Source organism: Tachysurus vachellii, chromosome 13 (genome assembly GCF_030014155.1).
Source record: "Tachysurus vachellii isolate PV-2020 chromosome 13, HZAU_Pvac_v1, whole genome shotgun sequence".
NCBI classification, from domain to species: Eukaryota; Metazoa; Chordata; class Actinopteri; order Siluriformes; family Bagridae; genus Tachysurus; species Tachysurus vachellii.
This window is the reverse complement of record NC_083472.1, coordinates 17,433,304-17,458,230: the sequence shown is the minus strand read 5'-3', so window position 1 is coordinate 17,458,230 and position 24,927 is coordinate 17,433,304. Positions and strand designations below refer to the sequence as shown.

The 24,927-nt window shown below is 39.2% G+C and overlaps 1 protein-coding gene across 1 annotated transcript in view; it reads left to right on the top strand.

Annotated features, from left to right (window-relative positions):
• Nucleotides 1–5,645: 5,645 nt before the first annotated feature.
• nexmifb (neurite extension and migration factor b) overlaps nucleotides 5,646–24,927 on the top strand; it is a 52,918-nt gene continuing 33,636 nt past the window's right edge. Inside the window, exon 1 of the mRNA XM_060885958.1 lies at nucleotides 5,646–6,016. The gene's annotated coding sequence lies outside the window, so the exon portion shown is untranslated. The remainder of the gene's footprint in view (nucleotides 6,017–24,927) is intronic.

Below are 24,927 nucleotides of genomic sequence, written 5' to 3'. Positions count from 1 at the left end.
CCTTTACAGGGTGACGGGAAACCTGGACTCTATTCCAGGATCTCAGGACATGAGGCACCCTGGACTGGGTGCTAACCCACAGCAGGGCACAATCTCTCTCTCACACACACCAGTCAATTTAGAGATGCCATTCATCCTACAACACACATCTTTGGATAGCGAGAACAGACAGAACAGGCAAACTCTACATACAGACAGAGCGGAGGTAGGATTCGAGACCTCCAGCTCCAGAGGTACATGGTAATCATGCTAAGCACATGGAGCTTGTGCCTCCTTCATAATAACCATCACAGGTGCTTTAAATATTATAGTTTTTTGGTAAATTTGAATGATCTTTTCTCTTTGAATGAGCTTGGAAATCACCTCTTTTGATTTCCATGGTATCTTGGAGAGTGTCATTTGTGCAAGACAAAATTTGCAACTTTAGCTGCTTTTTGGACAGAAGGCTAAATGAACTGTACCAGCCACAGATGTTGACACAGCCCGACATGATCTGCGCCTGCATAGATTCAAAGGTTCAGAACATAATGAGGACTTTTCTTTTCACTGTTAGCCGGGATAATGTTTCAACCTAGGCAGGAAATCACACAAAAGGCACTAATAAGGCCAAGTGTGAGTGTGTTTGTGTGTGGTGGTGGGGGTTTTGGAGGCACGTAGGACGAACCAGGGCAGTGGGAGATCTATCATTGATGCAAACACAACCTTTGAAGTGGTTATCTGAAAAGCAAGACTGGCCATATTTAGTAGATATGTGATTGGGTTTCATTCTTAAGTTGAAATAAAGTCTAGTTAAAAATTCTTTAAACTGGATAGATGAGGTTTGTAGGATTAAAATAAATCATGGTTAAATATCCTTTTAAAACGTATAACAGTTTTATTGTTTTATTGACATACATACATACATACATACGTACACACACACACACACACACACACACACACACACACACACACACACACACCCCTTATTCTGCTCAGGGCTTATCTGGAAGCATAAACTAACCTTTACCAAGAAACAGTATGTGCAGCTGTATTCCATGCTGTATTCAGTGTTTATCCTCATATCCTCCTCTGTCACTGCATACAGCCTGAACCAGGCTCAGTGTGACTCATGTTGGCTTTTGACAAGCTGAATATACACACGATACCCAGTCAGAGCAATTCTCTCTTCAAATGATAAAAATGGCACGTCTGCCTTCTCATAACTGATACACCGCTGACCTCTGATCCTTCTATTAGAGAATGCATTATCTGGAATGAAGAAAAGATGAGTCTAAAAACAGAAATATAGATACAAATAGTAGGTGCAGTATTCCGTTTATTATTATTATTTATTTATTTTATTTTTTTAAGGAAATCTTTACAGGAAAGGTTTACAGAGCATCTCACTGCAACTAAAGGTTTGCATTAAGACTCTAATTCCACATAAAACAAGGTCATGGGAGCTTTTTATTGCCATAGTTGTATAGTTTTATAATGTCATATCATTCTCATTATAAGCGTGAAAGAGAAGGACGTCACCATACAATGACAATGTTCATTTCTGAATGGTAGAATCTTTGGCGTGCTGAAGTATTCCAACCTAAATACTGAGTCTCAAATTATAACCATATTTCTCTACATGTCTCAAAATTTCATGTCCCAAAATTCACAAAAGACCAAGCTGTTATTGAGCTCCTTTAGATCAAATATTATTAGGTAAATAACATTGACGATATTTTGAATAATATTTTCTTGAACTTGTTCAGTCACAAAAGATAGAAAGCTTGCACAGGGCAGTAGAAGTGCCCCGAGTTGCTGTTTGTTTTTATTTGTGAATGAAGTCAAATGAATTATTCCCAACAGCTCTGAGGTTTTTTTTCTATGTTTCCAGGGCCATGGTAGTGAGGTAAGCATAAAATTCATGCAGATAAAGATCCAGCTATTTTGAGCACTAAAGAGATACGGATACAGTTAAAGCATTGTGTTATACCTCTAACTGCTGGATGTCACTTAATCAATTGTCTCCATAGAAACCAAGAAACTCTTACTTAAAAATAAGATTAAAAGCTTTCATTTGTAGGTCTAACTGGAGTGATATGTAACCCCAAAAGATATATCATTGCCATAAAGATTAAATTAAGGCAAAGATTACGCAAAAGATTGATAAATAGGTAGTACACCATTTGGTAGCATCAATACACTTTAGAATGATTATGTAAATGAGCTTTAAAACAGTTCATTAATGTGCCTGGGGTCAGAGAAGCTCAACAGCTGTTGTTAATGCGTAATACAGTGAAACATCAAAGACACTGCAAATACGCATGCTTGTTTTGTTTGTGTGTGTGTGTGTGTGTGTGTGTGTGTGTGTGTGTGTGTGTGTGTGTGTGTGTGTGTGTGTGTGTGTGTGTGTGTGTGTGTGTGTGTGTGTGTGTTTGCATTTGCAAAATGAATATTCATTGTAACCTGTAAGAAGATGCAGTTATTCCCACTGCTCTGTGTAGGAGGGTAAATCCATGCGGGTAATGCATGTGTAAAGTCTCAGAGCTTCTGGTCAAAACAGATATGAATATTCATATGTAGCTAAAGCTCTTTTCATCACTAATCTATGTAAGGTGAAGTCAATAGTAAATGCAACACAACAGTAGTGCAAGTCTAACATCCTTACATCACTAAAGTCCACAATAGGCTTTATACATTTCCTGTGTTATTCATGTGTGATCATTTTCAGAATGGGTGCCAATAGTTCTGGATCATATGGTATGATGGTTATATGGTCACTAAATCTATCATTTATTATTGGTATTTTATGGTATCATCCCTGATCTATAACAACTTTTTAATGAATATGAATGAATCAAATTTGAAACCAGATTTACAGTTAGCATGGGCCACATTCATCTTATCAAATAAAAGATCATTTACATGATCTTACTTTGGAAATGTCACAGGGGTCACAGAAAAAATTGGAAGTTTGCAATTCACATCTGAGTGCTTCAAATCTCACATGTAATTAGATTGAGACTTAAAATAAATAAAGTGAAGGCAATAGTGAAGGCACAGTGAAGGCAATAAACAGCTCCTTTCACATATACACAAGAATTTAGCAGATTACACATAAATAAGAGGGGACCAACAGTAGAGCCTTGAAGGACTGAGACTGAGCTTGAAAAATAAAGAGGAACATATAGGAAAACATTTCTTTTTACCAGTTAAAGTTATATGCTGTCGACTTGAAGGGCTTTGAGTTCAAATCCCAGGACTGGGGCATGAGGCATATGTGCTAAGCCACTGTGACCAACCAACTGCAAAAAAACAAATGAAAACAACAACAAAAAAAAGATTATTGTTTAGAAATTTAGTTGAAGCAAAATTTCAGTAAGCATAAAAACAACAAAAATGGACTAGTTCAATAGGACAATTAAATATGTTATTCCAAGTAAGTAAGTGGTTAGATTTCCATCCATCCATCCATTTTCTACCGCTTATCCGAACTACCTCGGGTCACGGGGAGCCTGTGCCTATCTCAGGCGTCATCGGGCATCAAGGCAGGATACACCCTGGACGGAGTGCCAACCCATCGCAGGGCACACACACACTCATTCACTCACGCAATCACACACTAGGGACAATTTTCCAGAGATGCCAATCAACCTACCATGCATGTCTTTGGACCGGGGGAGGAAACCGGAGTACCCAGAGGAAACCCCCGAGGCACAGGGAGGACATGCAAACTCCACACAGACAAGGTGGAGGCGGGAATCGAACCCCGACCCTGGAGGTGTGAGGCGAACGTGCTAACCACTAAGCCACCGTGCCCCCAGTGGTTAGATTTAGATCAAGTAATAAGATAATTTACTTAAATGGCATGCATTTGTTGGTCTTTTTAGGGAGTAGTGTTGCTGAGTCATGTCTCCAGGTCCCCTGGTTCGATTCAGAATGAACTTTCTGTGTGGAGTTTTACATGTTTTACATAGTTTCATGTTTTCCTCCCAAAACATGCTGATTGGAGACAATAAGTTTCCCCTACATGTGTTTGTGTTTGCTGGCTCCAGTTCTACAGTAACCCTGACCAGTATAAGGCAGTTAATGAAGATGAATGAATGAATAATTTCATTTATGGTTGAACTTCTTGTCAAAAAATTGTGCTTAGATCCAAAAAAAGTGGAAATATTTTTATTTGCTAGAAACATTGTTTCCTAAATATTGACTATAAATAGGTGCATAACATTTTCTTTTAGGAAATATTATTAAAAAAATGTTTCAGTATTTCCACAATACACCCAAGAACAAAGAGGAACACAGATAAAAAAGCAGTACATACCTAGACAAGGACCAGACTAGTATCTGGGTTATAATTAAAACTTTATAAACGCTAGTCCCTCAGTGTCCCAGTGTCAGAGCTCATATTAAAACAATCTACAGTAGTACTTTAAAATATCATTTATAAACATAATTAGACTGTTATATGAATACATTTGAGTGATTTTAAGAGAAGGAAAATGGTCAGTAACTATTATTGTACAAAGAAAGACCATTAGCAAACAAAGCAGCAGTCCTATTAAAAATTGCACATCCTTTTTTTAGATATATTTCACATAGCTAGGCGAAGGTGTTGAACATGGAAATCTAAAATCTTGTGAACAAGGCAGTGCGGCTTGTTTCATGCAGTCCTGGGAATTGATAACCTTATTAAAACTAGCTCCCTTACAAAAATTAGTAAGGAAAGTACAGAAATGTGCCACTTACTGTGTTATGGCCAGTTTGATAGAAATTGATTGTTGGAAAATGGAGGTTTTATTGAGGATTCTTTTTTTTAGGTAGCTTGTGTCTTACTAGAGTTTAAGGCAGATGTTGAAGATAAAGACCTGGATTCCTCATCAATTTATAATGGAAAGGCCCACTGAACTGGATCCCAGTGTTGGCTACTGCTATGCTTTCCTGCTCACCACGACTGTAAAGAGTGGTTATTTGAGTTACCCTTAGCCTTCCTGTCAGCTCAAATCACTCTCCTCTGACTGCTCATCTATGAAGCATGTCCTTCTTCTTATCTCGTGTCATGCCATGCCTTTCCATGGGATGTCTTCACTTGGAAACATGGACACAGTGTACCGATGACACCCTGGATGGAAAGCCAAACTATCGCAGGGCACACTCACATTCACACACCAATTCACACACTACAGATAATGTAGAGATGTTATTCAACCTGCAATGCATATATTTGAACTGGAGGAGGAAACTGGAGCGCCCAGAGGAAACCCTTGAAACAAGGAAGCACATGCACATGGCATAAGTACTAACCACTAACGCCCTGAATTATTATTATTATTAGTATTCTATTATTATTATTATTATTATTATTATTATTATTATTATTAGTATTCTATTATTATTATTATTAGTAGTAGTAGAAGTAGTAGTAGTAATAGTAGTAGTATTCTATTATTATTATTATTATTATTATTATTATTATTATTATTACACTTGTTATTGTGGTAATTGATGTTGGTCAGCTGTTGTGACCTAATTGTATTTATTTTATTTGTAAGCCACACCGGTAAGGGGGCAAAGAAGGAACGGTGAGTTAACGAGTGCGCGTGCGAGCAGAGCAGGTGGGGGGAGAGAGAGGAGAGGAAGGGAAGAGGAGGAGAGGAGAGGTCCAGCTGCAGAGAGAGAGAGAGAGAGAGAGAGAGAGAGAGAGACGACTTGATACGACAATGGAAGCAGCCTCGAGCACCCGGTAGAAGACGAAGAGAAGGCGAGGAGAACGCACGAGGGAGGCTTGTAATATCGAGGGATTTAAGATTCGGCTCGCGCGCGCCACCGCGGACTTCTGTTCTAAAATGGAGCAGTGAGATTTGGGGGAAACGAGGTTCTGTCTCCATCACTGAGAGGCGCGTCCACCTGCTACGAGCCGAGGCCCGGAAAAAAAGAGAAGAAAACATGGAGAAGTGGTTGTGCTGAAGGGGGAAAACGTTTATCCGACCGGCCCGAGCTTTGATTTTTGCCAAGCGAAGCGACATCTCAGTCAGAGGTAAGAGGACAAAAACCTTGTCAACTTCACGCGCTTACATTCCACTTCCGCTCCCGGACATAAACACGCGTGCATTTGATCTCGCGCATCCATAAACACAGGCATACAGAAGGGCTGCGTGTGGACCAGGAGCGAAAATCATATACTGCATGCATGAGAGTTGAATAAACCCCAGAATGAATGGGCAATAAAGGCAGTGTGTGCATGTGTGTGTACGTGTGTGTAGGATGACTTGACAAGGCTTTGCCAGGACAATCTGTGCCCTTAAGAGATTTTATACTGGAGCAGCACAGAAACATTTATATTCCATTGCAATCCAGATTCTCTTAGCATAGATCTTATAAATTAAAACGATGAAGAAATATGGAATAGAATCTTATTAGAATTAGAGATGTGACTCTTTTTTTAAAAAAGTCTTTTGCTTTGTCTGTGATTCAGATTTCTGGCCACTACATTTGGACATGTCTGATTAGGCAGCAATAGTGATCAACATCACAAATCCCAAACCTACTACTTTGTCCTAAATGGTGTTGTACACTTTCCGGTGTGTGTTAAAACTATGCAAAAGGCCTTGGATTGGATGCAGCATCAAGTGATACTGAAGTTGGTATTATATCACTCTCTGTCTGTTTTTCTCACAGGCTGACTCACAAGTCCATCAATGGGACAGTCTTTCTTTTTTTTCCTCAGGATTTAGTCATGTGCACTTGTTTGTTTTCACTGTGGTCATCATAACAATGTTCGTCTGGACAGTGGCTATGAATATGAATTCATTTAGAGGTTGACCAGATGGCAAAATCAAATGGTGGTTGAACCAGGAACTAGGCTGTGCTGCACAATGTGTAAAAGAGAGAAACACGCTTATGTAAATACAGAATAAGGCTGGCGCTGCACCCAGCAAGAGCATCTCACTGATTCACCATTACATCAATTTTTGGTTGATATGCCTTAGCAAAAGCTAGACTTTTGTTATAATCAAATCTATTTGTTGCCTTGGATCGATAATAAAGATAACATTTTTGGGGCTTCAATTCAGTCTTCAGCATTGATTCTTTGTGAAATTTCCTGCTAATATTGATTAAACATACTATACATTGGACGAGCCCTGCATGGCGGGTAGGCTTTTAGCAATGATTGTGCGTCTTTTATTAGACTATTGAATATAGACCTGCTGTACCAATTAGGGCCTTCTTGAAGACATGCTGTGCCTCATGTGCTCCTTCATACTGGATGTCTTATTTCGATTATACTTTTATCATTGTGTTTTGTTTTTCTTTCCCCATTCTGTAACAGAACAGCTCACATCCTTATTTTGCTGTATGTGGGTCCTCACGGCTGAGGATGTACGTTATCTGTTAATGAAAGTTGTTCAAAAGACCTTGGCCTAAGACATTGCATTATAGTCTGCTATACGTTGCAATAAGAAAAAAAAAAAATATGTTGCAATAAGAAAAAAAAATTCTTATTACTCAGATAAAAGCAAAAACATCATTTTTTATCCCATACGTGATGACTCGCTTATTCCCATTCAGAACAAAAAGCTGTCGATTCACTTTAGCATAGTCTATTTACACAGGAGCAGTATATTTGTATCATAGCAACATTCAAAAATAGGATCAAGTTGTTAATTTAATTAGGAACAGTTTCAAGCTGTGGATTAAAACTTAACATTCACGTCTTCTGTCTCAAGTAATTTCACAAGACGTTTTTCTTTTTTTTAATTGTTTGCTTTAGTTTCTTCCAGCTTTTAATCATTTTCCAACCTTTAGCTAGTTCTTTTAATTCAACTAGCTTCTAGAGAGTGTGATGGTTGCATGATGCCAGCCGCCAAACTGATGCACATGCGACGTCACAGGGCAGCTGAATACTCTCAGAGACTGCTGTGGCATTGTCTTACAACACTTTTCTGTTAGAGCATTTGCAAACATTTCTCTTTTTTTTTCTTTTTTTAAACATGATTTTTTATTGATTAATCTTCTATTCTTACAAACTAAAAATATCCAACAAGATTCAGGTGAGCATTTTCCATACTTTCTCACACTTGTTTGTATTGACTATGCAAACACGCTCTTCTTGAAATATTTTTATAAATGAAAATACAGATTTGTATCATAGAAGGCTTTTATGCTGGTAATTTAAGCTGAAACAGAGAAGGCTTTGCATGAAAAATTGCAAATGTGACAGCTGTTATACAGACCGGAAAGCTCACTGCAGTACTGAACCTGAGACTATCTGTAGGAGGTGCTCTGAGTTCTGTTGTGTTTTGCTTGGGTGCTTGTATTGCGCGCTTCTTCAGTAAGTAAAGTAACCTGCACGTGTTTAAGTCGATGATGACATCATTTTCCACAATACTTGTGAACCGTGAGTGGCAGGGGAACGTTGTTGGCACAGAAGAGATGAGGTGCTCTGCCATGCATAACAGCACCAAAATAATAAATCAATCAAAAAATAAATATTATGAGTCTTGTTGTGATCTTCATGTACACGTTGGTGATGACATAAGACGAATGCAAATTCACTGGGGTTCGAGTGAGTCAGAAAGCCGACCAAAGCTGCAAGGGCTTCTGGGAACAATGACACAACATTGGACCCTAGTAAACGTGCCCAGTGTGAAAACCAGCATATAGTTCAGGGATAGTCGACTTCTGTGATAGTTCAGTTATATCAAATTCCTTGTACACCGTGGTCTTGAAAAGCATGACTGAAATGTGACAATTGTACATTTTTAACACTTAACCATTAAGGATTATTATAATTTTAGAAATACAACAATTTAAAGTGATTATTTTTTGGTTTGTTGTGACATTTCACTTTACTATTTTTGACTAGTGCCACAGACCCTGAACAGATGACACACAGATGAGAACAAATGGTTGCCAACTCAGAGAAACTCTCCCCTTCGTAAGCTCATGTCTCCAGACTTGTAGCAAGACTAGATGACTAGATGTTCAGCTCAGTAATGTACATAAATACATACGTGATTAGACAAAGCACAACAGAGCATCTGTTACAGAAGCCGTACTGGTTTATGTTTAGAAAACTATGACTTTTTCTTTCATACATGATTCAGTATTTTATTAAAGTCCACTGTTGGATCTATATCCAGACTGCAGTTTTCTAGTTGATGAGCACTGATATATGACATATGTCATCGCAGGCTATAGGTTCACACACAGCATCATTGTTCTTTGATTCCATTGTGTCTGTGTTGGATATACAGCCTCTCCCATGCTGTGTCAGGAGTAGGCAAGCACTAAAACGTTTTTAAGTGGGTCACGGATGTTGGTAAAAATGCTGACGACGGCTTTCCTGACAGGGTTTCTGTCTCATGCACTATTACAAATGAGAGCCCTATTGCACCCTCAACCCCCCATGCTAATACATAAGCTTTGTGCCCTCTCCTAAACACTCCCTCCCCCCTACAAGGGCTTCTGAAGCGTTCTGTAATTACACAGAGGTGAGATCCAGGGGAGTTTTGCTCAACGTCTTGATTGCATTTCATATCCGCGTGCACTCTGCCTTCCAGACTTACTCGTGCTTGCTTCCTTATTTTCTTATATTCAGCATTTTTCTTCTTGCTGGGTTTTAGAACACTTTAATTCAAGCTGCAGCAGAATGGTAGATTTTTTTAATTCTTTTTTTTTTTTAAACACAGACAGCATGTTTGTGATTGACCAAGGCTTAATGTAAAAAGCATTATTACAATGATGATACTGAGCTTGCATGTCGGTCATTGTTCAGTGTTCTAGCAGCTGCCGCAGTGTAAGTGCTCCTTTCAGTCGAGACGTAGCTTTACGCCGTTACAGACAAGCAGACAAGCAGAGTGCACATGGCACAGACTACCGTGCAAATACCGCAGTTTCCCCTCACATCCCTCACATTCAACAGCTCTCTTATTAAACACCTCACATACCACCCGGTGTCTCTTCATGAAAAGCTCGATTCTTTTATTTTCCAATAAAATAAATAGGACTGCAGTAAGTTTAGTCTACAACTGGATAAGCAGCACTATTTAGGCAGAGTGACTTTCGAGCCTTTTTCTTTTTTGAGTGTCAAGCCAGCATTTTCATCTCTGTGTGAGTAGTGCACAGATTTTACACCGCATGTAAATTACTCTACTTTAGTAGTTGTGGTCAAGAGCTCCTTGATGAAATTATGGCCCCATCATGTGACGCTCCATTGCTAGCGGTGAAATGACTCAGCTGTGGATGATTGCAGGTGCAGAGGCATGGATTATGTCTCTGAAAGGCAAAGAGAGTGATAAGCATGTGAAAACTTACGGACATATTTCTCGTCAGCGTGTTACGTTGTGTTTTTTTCTTGGTTTAGATGCCACGTCTTGTGTTCTGTAGATTTGAAAATGGTTTGTAATTATTTTTCCGTTCACCTCTTTGACAACTTACAAAAAGGAGAAAATTAGCCTTTGTTAGCAGGCTTTGACTAGGTGGTAAGTGCACGTCCCCCTTAAAGGGCATTGTAAGGATTGGGAGTGCAACTCAGATAGGGGGGTTCATCCCCTTTGGATCAGCAATGGGCAGGTCCCATGTGAGAGAGAAAACTGGGACCTGCCCAGGACTCGAGAATGACAGGAGCTCCTTTGTGCGCTCAGGCCCTTCATGCTGCAAAGCTCTTGTTTCAGGCTTTGGCACGGGGGCCAAAGAGGCCGCTTTTTGCAACAGAGGGGAGCAGAGAAGGGGCAAAGGGACGTTGTTAGGATGTTTCCTGCACTTCTCATTCTTTTATGGAAAAAAGGTGGTTTTGTCCTCGCAGAATAGCTACAACTCAACAGAAATCTGCAGGCAGGAAGTAGGAGGGCATTTCATTTGTTTAGATGCTGTGATGACACTTCTGCTGGCGTATATTTCATGGAATCATGAAAAGAATAAAAAAGAAACTGGTCTCATTAATATCGCCTTTGTTGTGTCCAGTTTGTTTTTCCTTTCAGCTCTTAACTCACAGAATAAACCTGGGACATATTTGAGACATATTCAGAAATACATACATCACTTATTAATAATTATGTAACACTCAACACTCAACATAATACTACAGTTCATTTTTTTGTACCTTTTGCACTACTCTAGGTTCTTCCTGCTCTTCAAAAGCTGAACTGAAGAATCATTTCGTTTCTTTATGCTTGCAAAATACCACCTCAATGCCAACAGTGTCGAAAGCACTACACTTAAATATTTAAGCAATCATTTTTTACATGCCGATTTTAAGCTCGGCCTCACACACTCGAAAACCTTTACATACACATGTTGTGAAAAGGATAGATTTTTTTCTCTCCAAGTTTTAACATTCCTAATTAATTTATGCGTTATTACTGTGCTAATAAATGCACAAAATATAATTAGCCATGCTAATGAATCAGTTCAGCTCCTGCAAGGCACTCACATATTGTTCGTGTTTAAACTCGAAATTATTTTAGTGTCGAGCAAATAATTAAACTTATCGTTTGGGTGGAAGTTGCAGATGCCGAGATTGGATTTACGGTGAAGTTTATCACTTGTTTATGAGTTTATCGTATGAGTCAGTCCTGTGTTAAAATAAAGTAATATCAAATACAGTTTTATTTGTTCATTTATTCCATGAATAAATAACAGCGATTAGGCACTCAGTGACATTATAGATAAAAGCCAATGACTCTACTTACTCTACTCTAATACCTTGAATTTATTATGCTAATTATTTCCTGTGAGTAATGTTAAATAAACACCTGACTGTTAGAGTTGTTCACTTTTGTATTTAATAATTATTTAAACAAATAAACGTGAAGCATTAGGTTTTATTGTGCAGTGGTGTTGCTAAAAAAGGAGCCATATTTTGAAAGAAATCTGATTTTTTAAATCTGTTTTTTTTTGTTACTAATATATGAAGTATTTATGTCAGGGATTCTCAGAGGCGATTGATGTGCAGACTTCTATTGTGTACGGTGTAAAAAATAACAACAAACAGTGAGTACAATCCAAAATAGCAAAACACACAAGCTACGAGCAAGCCTATGGAAGGCAAAGCAGCAAACAAAACCCGACATCAAGAGAAGCGTGACAAAGAAGTTGACAGAATCCAGATAGCAATTCGGCATAAGCGTGACAATTTATTTGAATGATTATTATAGAATTTGATGTCAATGGCCAGTAAGTTAAAAACAGTGCTGTGTGTCGACAACCAAAAAAAACAAAAAAAACCTGAATAATGATGTTACTATATACACTGATATTTTTATCATAATGCTTAAGCTTGTTGATAAAGGTGTTTTTTTTTGTTGAGGCTAAAAAGTATGCTCTCAGGCTCTGACAGCCATATAGTTGTCTTTAATCGAGTATGAGATTGTAGACATTCCTGTAATATCCTTCTGGACTCCTTGCATGTGTCACTATGAAGAAAATCAAACAGCTTTCAATTAAAAAGACAGAGAAGTTGATTATGAAGTCTGAATTGTTAAGCAGAATTAGGACATTGATAAAAAGGTGGAAAAGCTGTAAATGTGGCATGTATTGAACAATTTATGAAGTGTATATGAAGAATCACACGTATATGATTCTGGCTCATTAATGCTTTAGGGTGTGTAGTGGTTTACATTCCAAAACACACCACATCGTAACATACGGCCGCTGATATGAAGTAACACTGAAAAGATATCAAGTCACCTTTTAAAAGTGGCAAACAGTAACAGAAGAACAGTGTAATAAAGAAGATCTATAATATAAACCATTCCAGACAGCATGTGAGCTAGTCAGGGGCATCATCTGGGAGCAGTGTAGGAGAACTGCACCACTCAGCTGTACGGCTGGATCAGGACTGAAACTTTATTTTTAGCACTAACATGAACCCACATCTGAATCACATTCTGTCATCATTGACATTAAACTCACCTATGATCATGTCTGCAGAGTTTACATTTCACACCATCTAACATCTTAAAATTTTCAGCTCTACCTTGTCTTTTCTTCCACTTTCAATCCATGGAAATCAGTCTCACTGTTTGTGTGAGGTAGATGTGAAAGAAGGTGTGTTTCAAGATAGGCAATGGAGCAGACCAGATTAATATTTGGAGGGGTTGGGGGTTGGGGGAGTAGATTAGAAGGGTTTTGAGGGTGACAAACAGCAATATCTATCTGTTCCCCACCAAGATGGGCCATGCTGGTGACTCACTTGCACAGAAGAGAAAGGAGACAATATTATCATTACTGACATATTATATATGAATGTACATATATATGAATATACATATATATGAATATACACACACACAAATATATATATATATATATATATATATATATATATATATATATATATATATATATATATATATATATATATACACATATATATATATATATATATATATATATATATTTGTGTAGCACCAGGCCGGCCCAGTTTGCCCAGCAGCCCACTGGGAGAACTCCTGGTGCTCCAGATGGCCAATCTGCCCCTTGATTTTCAGAGAGGTACCAGGATAATTTAGATCCAAACCTGATCACCTTTGCCTGAAGGAACTTGGCAGTCTGTTGATGGATCTTGCAGCAAGATAACGACCGCAAACATCAAAATTAACACAGAAATAGGTGTTGAACACAAAATCAATGGTAGACTCTAATAGGATTTAAAACTTATTAAAAACCCTGTGCTTGGAATTATACACAGCTGTTCACTTGCATATAACCAGTTATCGCTCTATGCTGTTGAATTGTTGAATCTGATTGGTCGGACAGTTTTGATTGATTTTCTGTAACAGCAGCTTTTTTATAGTTCTCTCTTCGAGACAGATGACAGGTTTATATTAATGCAGTATTGTTTTTATAGTGATAGAATTCTCCACCTTATCGAAGAATAGTAATAAATATATTTGTTAGAATGAAGTGTCGTTTTATTAAACAGTGAAAGATGTTTAAGCACAATGGCTTTGTTTTTAGCACATATCCCTCATACTTCCATGGCTTGATTCCTGCCTCTGTCATGTGTCCCAGTCCAAAGACTTACTTTTTATACAATTTTTAATTGTCTTCTAGTGTGTAAATGCAATAGTCTGGCATCCTGCCATGTGCCCAGAGTCTCCTGGGATAGTTTTCATGATCTCTGAGACCCAGTAGGATAAACAGTGTAGAGAACGGGTGGATGGGTGGATTTAAAATGTGTAAGTGGTGTTCTACTGAAACTTACTGTAGGAAATATTTAGGTTAATGTATATGACAAGACTTCAGTGTCAGCACTTTGATCTAAAGCTGCTCCTTTAAGCTTTCCTTGAACGCTTCTGGACAGAGGATTTTCACTTATGGTTCTCGGTTATATAACAAGCTGCATTTTTTCCTTCTTTTTAGCTGAAGAAAGAGAGAGAGAGAGAGAGAGAGAGAGAGAGAGAGAGAGACCTACTCTCTACAGCTTTTATAATGAGAGTGATAATTCAGAATTAACTTGGTCCATACAGTAGATTTTCCACCTCAGTTAGATATAACTATTAATGGATAAAAATATGAGAATTTCAGAAGCAGGTTTTTGGCATTGGTTCCTCAATTCAGCTAGTATTGCTCCGTCATTGTCTTCTTTTCTGTCTGAAACGATATGGTGTAAGTGCATGGTGATCATTTCATTCATTCATTCATCTTCTACCGCTTATCCGAACTACCTCGGGTAACGGGGAGCCTGTGCCTATCTCAGGCGTCATTGGGCATCAAGGCAGGATACACCCTGGACGGAGTGCATGGTGATCAGTGTGCACTTATTTCTGGTGGATCAAGAGTCGATTCCTGGGTGTGAGGCGGGAATACACCCTGGATGAGACACGGGCATGGATCCATACACAAACTCAGCATAGCCAGTCCACCGTGTGACATGTTTTAGGTGCTTGGAGGAAACCAGAGAAAAACTATCTGGACATGTGGAGAACATGTGAAACAGCAACCCTCAGGATTGAACTCAAAGGCTGTGAAGTTGCAATTCTACCCTCTGTGCCATGTGTTGGACCAGTAATGGTTATATAACAGTTGTTGTGGAGCATAATATGCACTGTACTGTATTTTGTTTCATGTAGTCAAGGCCGCTGTGCATTTTTGCAGCCATAGTTAGCTAACCAGAGCTACAGCCTTGGCCCTGATTGTGTTTGGTAAAAGTCTCACATGGATTCCTGCTCTAACTAGTCACAACATTTCAAATGTGGAAAGATTTGAAAGAAGACATTTTTATGAAGATGTATTTATTAGTACACTTGAAAGAAATGTAATTGAAATCAACCTTAAGTGACGCATTTATTGTGCTATGGTTATCGAAGTCAAACGCAACCTGCAAGTTCTTCCCAGCTTCAGTAAACTTCCATTTGAGTATGCACATAAAGTTGATAAATCCTAATCTGCTCTCAATGAACATTACACAGAGATCTCATTCTGTTGTGTTTTAGGTGTATTTAGGCTCTATTGCCTCCATGCGTTTTCAGCTCTGAAGTTTTTCCAGTATGGCCAAAGAGAGATTGGGGGCACTCTGCATTATAGCAGTCAGGCACATTGTAGTAGTTTTACGTATGATTTATTCATGGTGTTTAGCTCAGATTTTTTCTTCTGCACATCACTTTGCAAGTCAAGCTTTTCAATGATCTTGAGATGTTCTGATCTTTTTGAGGAAGGTTTGTCGGATTCGCATAAAATCACTCTATGTGGACATATCCAAACTTTGCTTGTAATTAAATATCAGAACATAAATATCACAACCATGCAAATATCTCATTAAAACTGGCACAGGAGAGCTAACATTATGCATTATGCTAATTTTGGTCCGTTAGATTTAGTCGTTTTGTTTTTTTTTAATTTTTTTTTAGTTGGAATATTTTTCTGATACATGCCACAGATGCGCAGATGGTAATGTATGTCGTGGATGCAAACATGGGGGAGGAATCTCGCTAAATGAATTTATTTCTCCGGCGAACAAGGATGAGTCATGATTCTTGAAAGGCGAGCCTTTTTATCACCCTAAACTCTCTCGCTGGAGTGTTTAAATGGGGACAGGGAGCGCGTGATTAACGAGATTAAGCTCAGAAAGCTTTCACCTGTTTGCCGACACACTGTCTTCTCCAGAAACCTCGAGCGGCCTGGCAAAGCATGGATGAAATCAGTATGCGTCGCCACATCGGGACCTGTCAGGGTTTTACTGTCAAGGCCTGTACGGTCTGATTATAATTATTTTATTTCTTTCCTATTTCTTCTTACCTTTACTGAGGAGAACGGAAGCATAAAGTTTCTTAAAACATCGATCTCAGCCCACCTCGTTCATTATTCCATTAAAATGTTTTATCAGGTTATCCTTTGGCACGGACGATTAATTTTCCTGTCAGAATTAATTTGCTTTTTCACACAAGGCAAGTCCTTGATCAATCTGTGGGATATGAAATTCCAAATACCGTATTTATTAGTTGGTTACTTACTGTATGTTACCTTGTATTCTGTTTGTTGTTTTTTTCTGTAGTTTTTTTTTAGGCTGCACCATCACAAAACTAATTAATTGTGCAAAGACAAATGCCATGTCAAAATGACTGCTAGAAAGGAAAATACATACGGGATGTGTACATTATTATTTTATATTCCGCTCATGTCTTGATGTATGTCCTTGCCTTCGGATGACAAGTCTCAGTATGACATGTTTCAACACCTCCAGGCATTTATTCAGGAGTAACACATATGGGACAAGGCTGAGTAGAAAAACAGCCCCTTCCCACCCCCTAAAGAAACGATCCAGTGGAGAAATGATCCAATAGAGAACACCCTCTCCTTCTTTTCCTTGTTTGTGAGCTGCTTATAGAAAGCATTAAGGCTGATGCACAGAGCGCTCACCTTTTTAATATCCCTTTTAGCAGGAAGTGAAAGACCCATAATTCAGCGGTTCATCAGCAAAATAAGTAAAAAAGCCTGGTGCCTGTGTAGCAGTTAAGCAAGAAAGAGAGAGATGTGAGACAGGAGAGGATGTAAAAATGGGTGTGTGAGTACAGGGAGATGGCCTTTAGCTTTAATCTTTAGCACATGAAAGAGAGGGAAGACACATTGAGCTCTGGGGATTTGGAAGATCCCCTCAGCTCCAGGGTCTGTTAATGAATGTAGTCCGTTTATTGCAATGGACTGATAACCTTGCTTGGCAGGATTCAGAGTTTTCTCCTAGCACCTGGCAAGCGCACACACTCGATTAGTGACGGGGCCACCTCTTTTGGGTGGGCAGATTGTTTTTTTGGAAGCAGTAACAGATGAATAATATCAAAAATAAAGGAAATCCCATTATCCTCATTGTTTGCAGCTTCAAAAAGGTGTTTTTTGATCAATCAGAAATGATTCATATTTGTACTACATGATTCACGTGCTACTGAAGGAAATAATTAACATTTCTCACTGCTAGTAGGTGTGGCATTTGACTGTGTCAATGCAAGCTACATAGAGCAAAATAAATCTATCTTTGACACAAATTATTTCCTAAATGGCTCATTCGACTTCCATTTTGATGCTTCCTGGATGTGGGATTGAGTTGTCAAGTAATTATAGTCAAGTGTCAATTAAGAAATAATATTTTGTTTCTCACCAAAACAAAACGTGATTTATACTAAATGATTTTAAACACGCTTCTTTGTTCTAGATGTAGGATGAACGTGATAAATTCTCATGAGGAGTTTGTCGCTGATGGAAACTATAGTTATGGTATTAAATTTTTGATGATTACATTCTGTGTGGACAAATAGTGCAGTGGTAATGTGCCTGCTGACATACATGAGCATTGTGGGTTTGATTCTCAGGTGTGAGCTTGTTATATGTATGAAAATGACCTCTGTTAACGTTATTCAGTTCAATCATGTGGAACCGACGTGGTTGCCATTCAGTCATGTTAGTCGTTTATTCAGACCTTGAAGTGGTTTCACACGTTTTACAGACTACCTAATACAGACTGAAGCTTTATTATAACATTCGTCCAGCCATGGTCCCCTGCTACTTCCATGCTGATGAGATCCAGATCCCTCCAGAGACTCTGGCTTCCCCCGTCACTTTTTAAATCAATTACTTTTCCTTCACCTGTGTGTCACCCCATTCTCCCTGGACTCTGGGTTGTGGCTCTCCAGCAGCAACCCTTTTTGTTCTGAGGCTTTTATATTTTTTTGTCCTTTCCAGGGTGTTAGCAATGAATAATGAATCCTCCAGAGACCTAAATGTCCATGCTTGACTTGTAGTTAGCTATCGATTCCAATTTAATTCCTTCCTTTGAAATGGCTATTTCCACATCTTCTTTAGGTCGACATATGGCCATATGACAACACATTTCACTTTATGCCTTGTGTATTATGTACATAGATCGAAGCTTTTTTTGTATGAGGTAGGGAGGAGGTTGGTCCCCTAGGTGCGTTGACACAATGTAGTCTCTCCACATATGCCAAGGTGCTCTTGTCGAAGGGAATTAGCGTACATGTTCTTGATGGCTCCGTCTTATTTTAGCACACAGCAGGTAGGCGGATAGCTTGAACTGCGGAGGCTCTCTGTGCAACAAAGTCTGCGTCTAATTAGTTTGTCTAATTATGTCTTTGTGCTGGAAATTTCTCAAATTAGTGGTATCATGCAGAATGTGAGGATGCTCATTAAGAACTGTAAGGCTGTTGCATTGTTCCAACTGGGTCCCTGTTGGCTCTCGGTGGGGTCCATTTGGTCATGGACTTCCTCTGGGTTTACAATCCAAGATATTCAGTCACATTGCTGGACCTTTTATAGTGCCTATACATGAAGCAAACTGTGTTAGTGATTCATAGTGGATCTCTCATTAGGATAACGGTATAATAACAATATCCTAAGAATTTGTTATCATCTATCATGATATTTAATTCTACATTTTATTTTTTACATCACAGAACCTTTTCATATATCCTGTGGGGCACAAGGCAGATTTCTTAAAATCACTTGTACACTATATGGTAAAAAAATTTGTGGACCCCCCACTTTTGTGCCTTGTTGAACATCTCATTCCTGTTTAATTCACCCTTTGCTAATGTAATAACCTTCATTCTTATGAGAAGTCTTTCTACTAGATTTTGGAACATGGCTGTGGGAATTCATTCATTCAGTCATAAGAGCATTAGTGAGGTCAGAGTGAGGAGGACTGGGGTTCAGTTGGTGTTCTATTTTAACCCGAAGGTGTTCAGTGGGGTTGTGGTCAGGGCTGAGTGCAGGACACTCGAGTTCTTTCACTCCAACCTTGGCACATCATGCCTTTACACATATCAGTTTGTTCACAGAGGCATTGTCATGCTGGAACAGGTTTGGGCTTCTTGGTTCCAGTGAACGGGAAATCTTAATGCTACAGCATACAAACATATTCCAGACACTTATGTGCTTAAAGCTTTGTGGCAACAATTTAGGAAAAACACATGGCTGTGATGATCAGGTGTCCAAAGTTTTTAAGCTATATAGTGTATTTATACAGCACTTTTAGCAAGTAATTGTCATTGTCACAGAGCTGTATTACAGAAATATGGATGGGAATCTAGATCCCTAATGAGCAAGCCAGAAGTGTCAGTGAATAGGAAAAGCCCCCTTAGACAACATGAGGAACGGAACACATCCTCTTCGGTGTGACATTGCATAGTAGAATTTTTTTTTTTTTTTTTTTAGTAGAATAGTTCATACACTTGGAAAAAGGATGAAATGTGTTAAAAAAATATAGGCATGAGAATGACATATACAGTATTTCATCAGCAAATGGAGTGCACACACTTTCCTGCTCGCATGTTTTCACAAAGCAGCATGCACATGTGGAGCTCAGGGGCCTCTTGTTTCTCGGTGCGCTCCCTCTGCTGTGGGATGACTGCTGTTAACCCACCTCACCCACCGTCCGTCCATCCAAAAGCACACAGTTATTGGTATTCAGACGGGCTGCTGGGATCCACACAGCCATTGTATATAGAGAGCGAATTCAGTAAGTCAATACGCTGGTTCATTAGAGCACTGAGTCACTGCGAGCTGCCTCATTTGTTTGTGTTTGTCCAATACTTGCTCTTAAGAAGCACCCGCTGCCCATTTATATGACAGTCCTGACGTACATAGATTGTAGCTGCCTTGCATTCTTGTTCTAGACATTTGAATCAGAATGAATTGATAGGGCTAGTTTCATGAACCTTGCATTTGCTGTATGAATACTATAAAACTGTGTATACAGCAAGAAGACAAGCCATTTAAAAACTGCATATGAAGAAAGCCATATATGGTGTCCATTTAATGTGACTTCTGAACTGGAAGTCACCAGCCGCTATATACGTCCTTCCCTTTTAAGCGGGAAAGACTATGTAACCTTGTGTTGAGTGCAGCACGACTTACTTTAGTATGTTTCTTTAGTAAAATAGAAGAAAGGGTTGGTGGGAGAGGGTCTCGGTGTTGGCCTGCTCGTTTAACGGTCTTACATCCGTACACACAGTGTGTCTCGACCCTCATTATGGTTGCTTGGAAGAGCGTGTAAATTCGTTCATTTTAACCATATCTCCAAAGGGCAGCAGGATGGAGGCACCTAACCTTTGAAACCGCCAGAAGACATCAACCATACAAATAACTCATTAACCTTATCCACTTAATGAAATGACCTCCGTTTTCCTCTGCATTAGATTTGTTTAATTGGGCATTGCAGACCCTAAAATGGCAAGTTCTTTTTACGAGCCACTGTGAAAGTAGGAATTGGCACCTGCTTACCCCAACATCCGTCCCGCTTTGCTAGCGGAACGTTCAGAGGTTGTCTCTCAGCTCTGTTCGTGATCACAAAGAGCCATTGATTAAAGTGGGGGGAGCTTAATAAGAAGGCACTTTTAATCACCTCACTCAGAGGCGCTATTGTCTTGAGGCAGCGCAAATAAACCTGCCAAACACCCCCAAAGTATATACGCTGATCCACGGATGCAGAAAGCCCTCAAGAAAGCTCCCACACAGACCGATCAATATGGTTGATTACGAAAGGGAAAAGAGCAGGGGCTTTGGCCTCATTTGTTCTCTTGAAGTATGGCCCTGCAGATATGTTGCTTAGCTTAAAGCAGTCTGTCCTCACTACAAACCCAACCACTGTTAAAATATAACAAATTTAAAGTAATCATCCACAACATGTTTCGACAAGGTTGTGTTTGCTAACGTATCAACACTTCTACACTTATAAAGTACGATTAATATCTTATTGTGAGCCAGCAATGAAAGATTCATCAGTTGTAGGTTTCTGAAAGGTACTAGGATTAAATCATTCCTACTAATAGAGTCTCATTACCGGTTTGTTTGGTATAATCAAAAGCAGCAATCAGTGGAGAGTCAATAATCATGTTCATGTGCACATGGTGAAATATGTACTGCAGAAATTTGATACGTGCAGCGTTTAGATTATTTGTATTGTGTTGTACCACTGTGGAACAGTTGATAGTGACTGAGTGGTGTCAAAATATGGAAAATGCTCCACCTTGCTGCCTGGTATAACGTTTTATTTTCTTCCAAAGCCATACAGTGAATGGCAGCGTTCCATGTGATGGGCTGCCAGTCCGACAGCAGTAGATAAACATACCAAAAAAATAGCAAATGACATGAAAGCACTGACGGTCTGCTTGTCTATGCTGATAATGAGAGCTGCCAATTTATTTCAAAGAGAGCATTCTTTCAAATGTATTAAGAACCAGTCAGAAAGGATGCATTACAGACACGGTGATAGATATTTATAAAGTGCATGCTGGATGGAAGAAAAGCATAATCAATTAAAATGAACCCAGTTATTAAAGAATTGAACTGGCCGGTCTGTACAGATCTGCTATTCGATTCATGCATCAAAAATAATCATATCAGTGAAAGGCAAAAGCACATCAAAGACAATGTTGGAGCCAGTAGTCTAGCTACAGTGTCTTAAGGTTAGAAAAAAAAACATCTGAAATAATGCTACCTTTGAGAGATGTCCTTGGGGTGAATCCAGCTGAAAGGGTTTTTTTTTGGCAAAGGTTCTGGAATATAAAATAAAGAAACTTATTTTGTTTTCTTTTGAGAATAGGATAGCTTTTGGCATAAATTATAAAATTTGCACCATCCATCCATCCATCCATACATCCATGCATCCATACATCCATATATACATACACAAAAAAACATAACAGGGTCTGAAGTACATGCCTATGCACAGTGCTATTTTTTAAATACTAGATTAGATATATTCAGATCTTTACACCAGAATATCATAAAGATATGGTGGACACATTACAACACAGTTTCAACAACAACAGTTTCGGGGTGTTAGATAGAGTTGTTCTTGGGTGAAGCAGCTGTTGGTTCCTCTGCAGGTCAGTGCTTGGAGTTGATGTGGATGGGTAATTATGAATGCTGCTGGTTTGAGATGGGGGTTGGTGTTTCCCTCTCTCTACCCTTCTGCTGTATGCTGAGGAAACTAATGAACTGAGAATGTCGGAGTAGTCCATCTGTACCATTAACTAGCAACTATCGCTGAACTTGTCATATAGTGCATGTCAGGAAAAAAGTGTACACTTTGGAGTTATGAAACCTCGTCTGAGACAACAGAATACAGTATTTCACAATCCACAATAACGTGGTTCATGGAGTCATTTTTACAATGCTCTTTTTAGTAGCTGAAGTCTACTGCCTCTTACAGCTGATAAAGTTGGACAGCTAGCTTCATTTGATAAATAGACTGTTTACTAGCATCAGATTTCATGTGCCAGAGCTGCCAGAGACGTGAGAGCTGTGGATCGGCGCAACGAGAGGAGACGCGAAGGAAAGATGAGGAACAGCATCCCATTGATCCCTCTCTGCAGCGTACACAGCAGGAGTTGTGCCAAGAGATTCTTCAGTCGCTGACAAACACACACACACACACACAAGCACGCATACACACTCACACACTCACACTCACACGCACACACACAGACCACAGCGCAGTCTTTCACACGGGCCCACACACGGATTATTGGCACTTTTTTCCCTCCTTCCCTCATCACTGCCGGTTCAGTAGCAGCGGAGATGTTTGTAGTGGAATAGGTCCTCATACGTCATTTAACTGGTTGCTGTGAACTCTACTCCCACTGGCTGAAAGAATTTGTGTGTTAGTGTAGAGGTGCAAACCAGGCTAGGCATATTCAATAAGCTTATTTTTTTGTGTTTAGTGTCCAGACTCTTAAGAATTACTGTGCAATCATTGTGCAACCTTTCGTCTCCCTCCCCCTTCCTGCACTGAGCCAAGTTCAATACCCTCCCTCTTTCCCTCCCTCCTGTCATTTGAAATGTTCCCTGCATAAATGGAGGCAGCTGCTTGAGCATAGACCAAGTGGAGAGTGGAAAGGCTGAATCACAATTAGTAAGGCTTTTCCTTTTTCGATGCGATAGCATCCCAAACCTAGGTATGCCATTCAAGCTAGACCATTAAGCCACAATGATTGAAACAATGACCAGATGTTAAGGTGTGTTAAGGTTTTTTTTTTATATAAACACAGACTTGCTGTGTTTAGAAATCCTAACCCCTTTCTATGACTCAATATTTATAATTTGCACACACTGAAGTGAAAGCTTTTTTTTTTTTTTGCCATGAAATTTTAATGCAGCTCTTTGTATTTAGGTTGAACATGATGTGTTTTTTTCCTTCCTGTAATTTGCAAACCTCAAGGCAGTTTTGTGTCTCTTTTAAAACAAGGTGCAAGGACTGAAATCTAAAACAATCCACTGCAGATGGCATTAATGGTGTTCACCATATGGAAGCTAGTATTCTGGATATGAGTGTTTTTCAGTAAAGCTTTTACTGAAATGCCTGAATAAGGAACAGCTCTGACGGGTGTGTTTGGTATGTTCACTCTCTGTATCCTGCTTATTTCTTTAAAAGCATTGGCCAGCATGAGGAAATACACAGTGACATACATCCAGTCGTTAGTGACTGTCAATCAAAGTGCCAGCAGCCTCAGTGGAGAAGATCATGATGAGACAGTAAGCCATGGTGATATGTCATGATTTAAAGAAGCCTAACAAGGTCAATGTGAGAGCAGTTAGCAAAATGGCTTTCAGAGCTTTTTGACATGGTGTCTGGAGACCTTGATGCCAGTTAAGTGTATGAGTCCTGCAGTGCCCCATAGTGCTATATCCACCGCCGGACCTCATTTAGGTTTGCAAGAATAGCATGTCTATAACTAGTGATGTCGGGTTAACAGCACAGACTCAGACTTTATTTCATTAATTTTTTCAGGTTTATTTCCTGCTTGTTACTAGAAAATAGTAGCATTCTATCTAGTATCTTTTTGGGAATACTGATTTGTGGAAAGCTCTGCTCCATTGGTGTACAGTATTTAATACATTTATGCTACAATAGTATGTTTGGAATGCTGTTAGACCCACTGATAAGGACACAGGTTAAATTGAATGTTTCTGTTTGTGTTGTGATATATAGTTAAAAAATATCTCACATTCATTTACCAGCCGCAGTGACATGGTGATGCAGTGGGCAGCGTTATTGCCTCACAGCCCTGAGGCCCCTGATTTAATCCCGAGCATGGATTAGTGTCTCGTTCTGAGATTCTGTATATGTTCTCGTCATGTTTGCATTGGTTTTACCGTATTCCTTTCATCTCCCAAACATATGGCTAAGCTGAATTTCCCTTGTGAATGTGTATGTGCTCTGTGATGGAGTGGTGTGCCATTCAGGCTGTATTCCCACCTCACTCCCAGTGTTCTCATGATAACCTCTCTATCCATTATGACCTTACCTGGTTAAAGCAGCTACTAAAGATGACTGAATGAATTCTGAATTCTGAATGACTGAATGACTGAATGACTGAATTCTAGCTCTAAAGTTAAATTTGCATAGACATGCATGCTGGCTAAATGTCACTCTTTGTCTGGGTTAGCTAGCTATTCTGTTTATCTATCATTTGTTAGCTAGCTAATTATAAA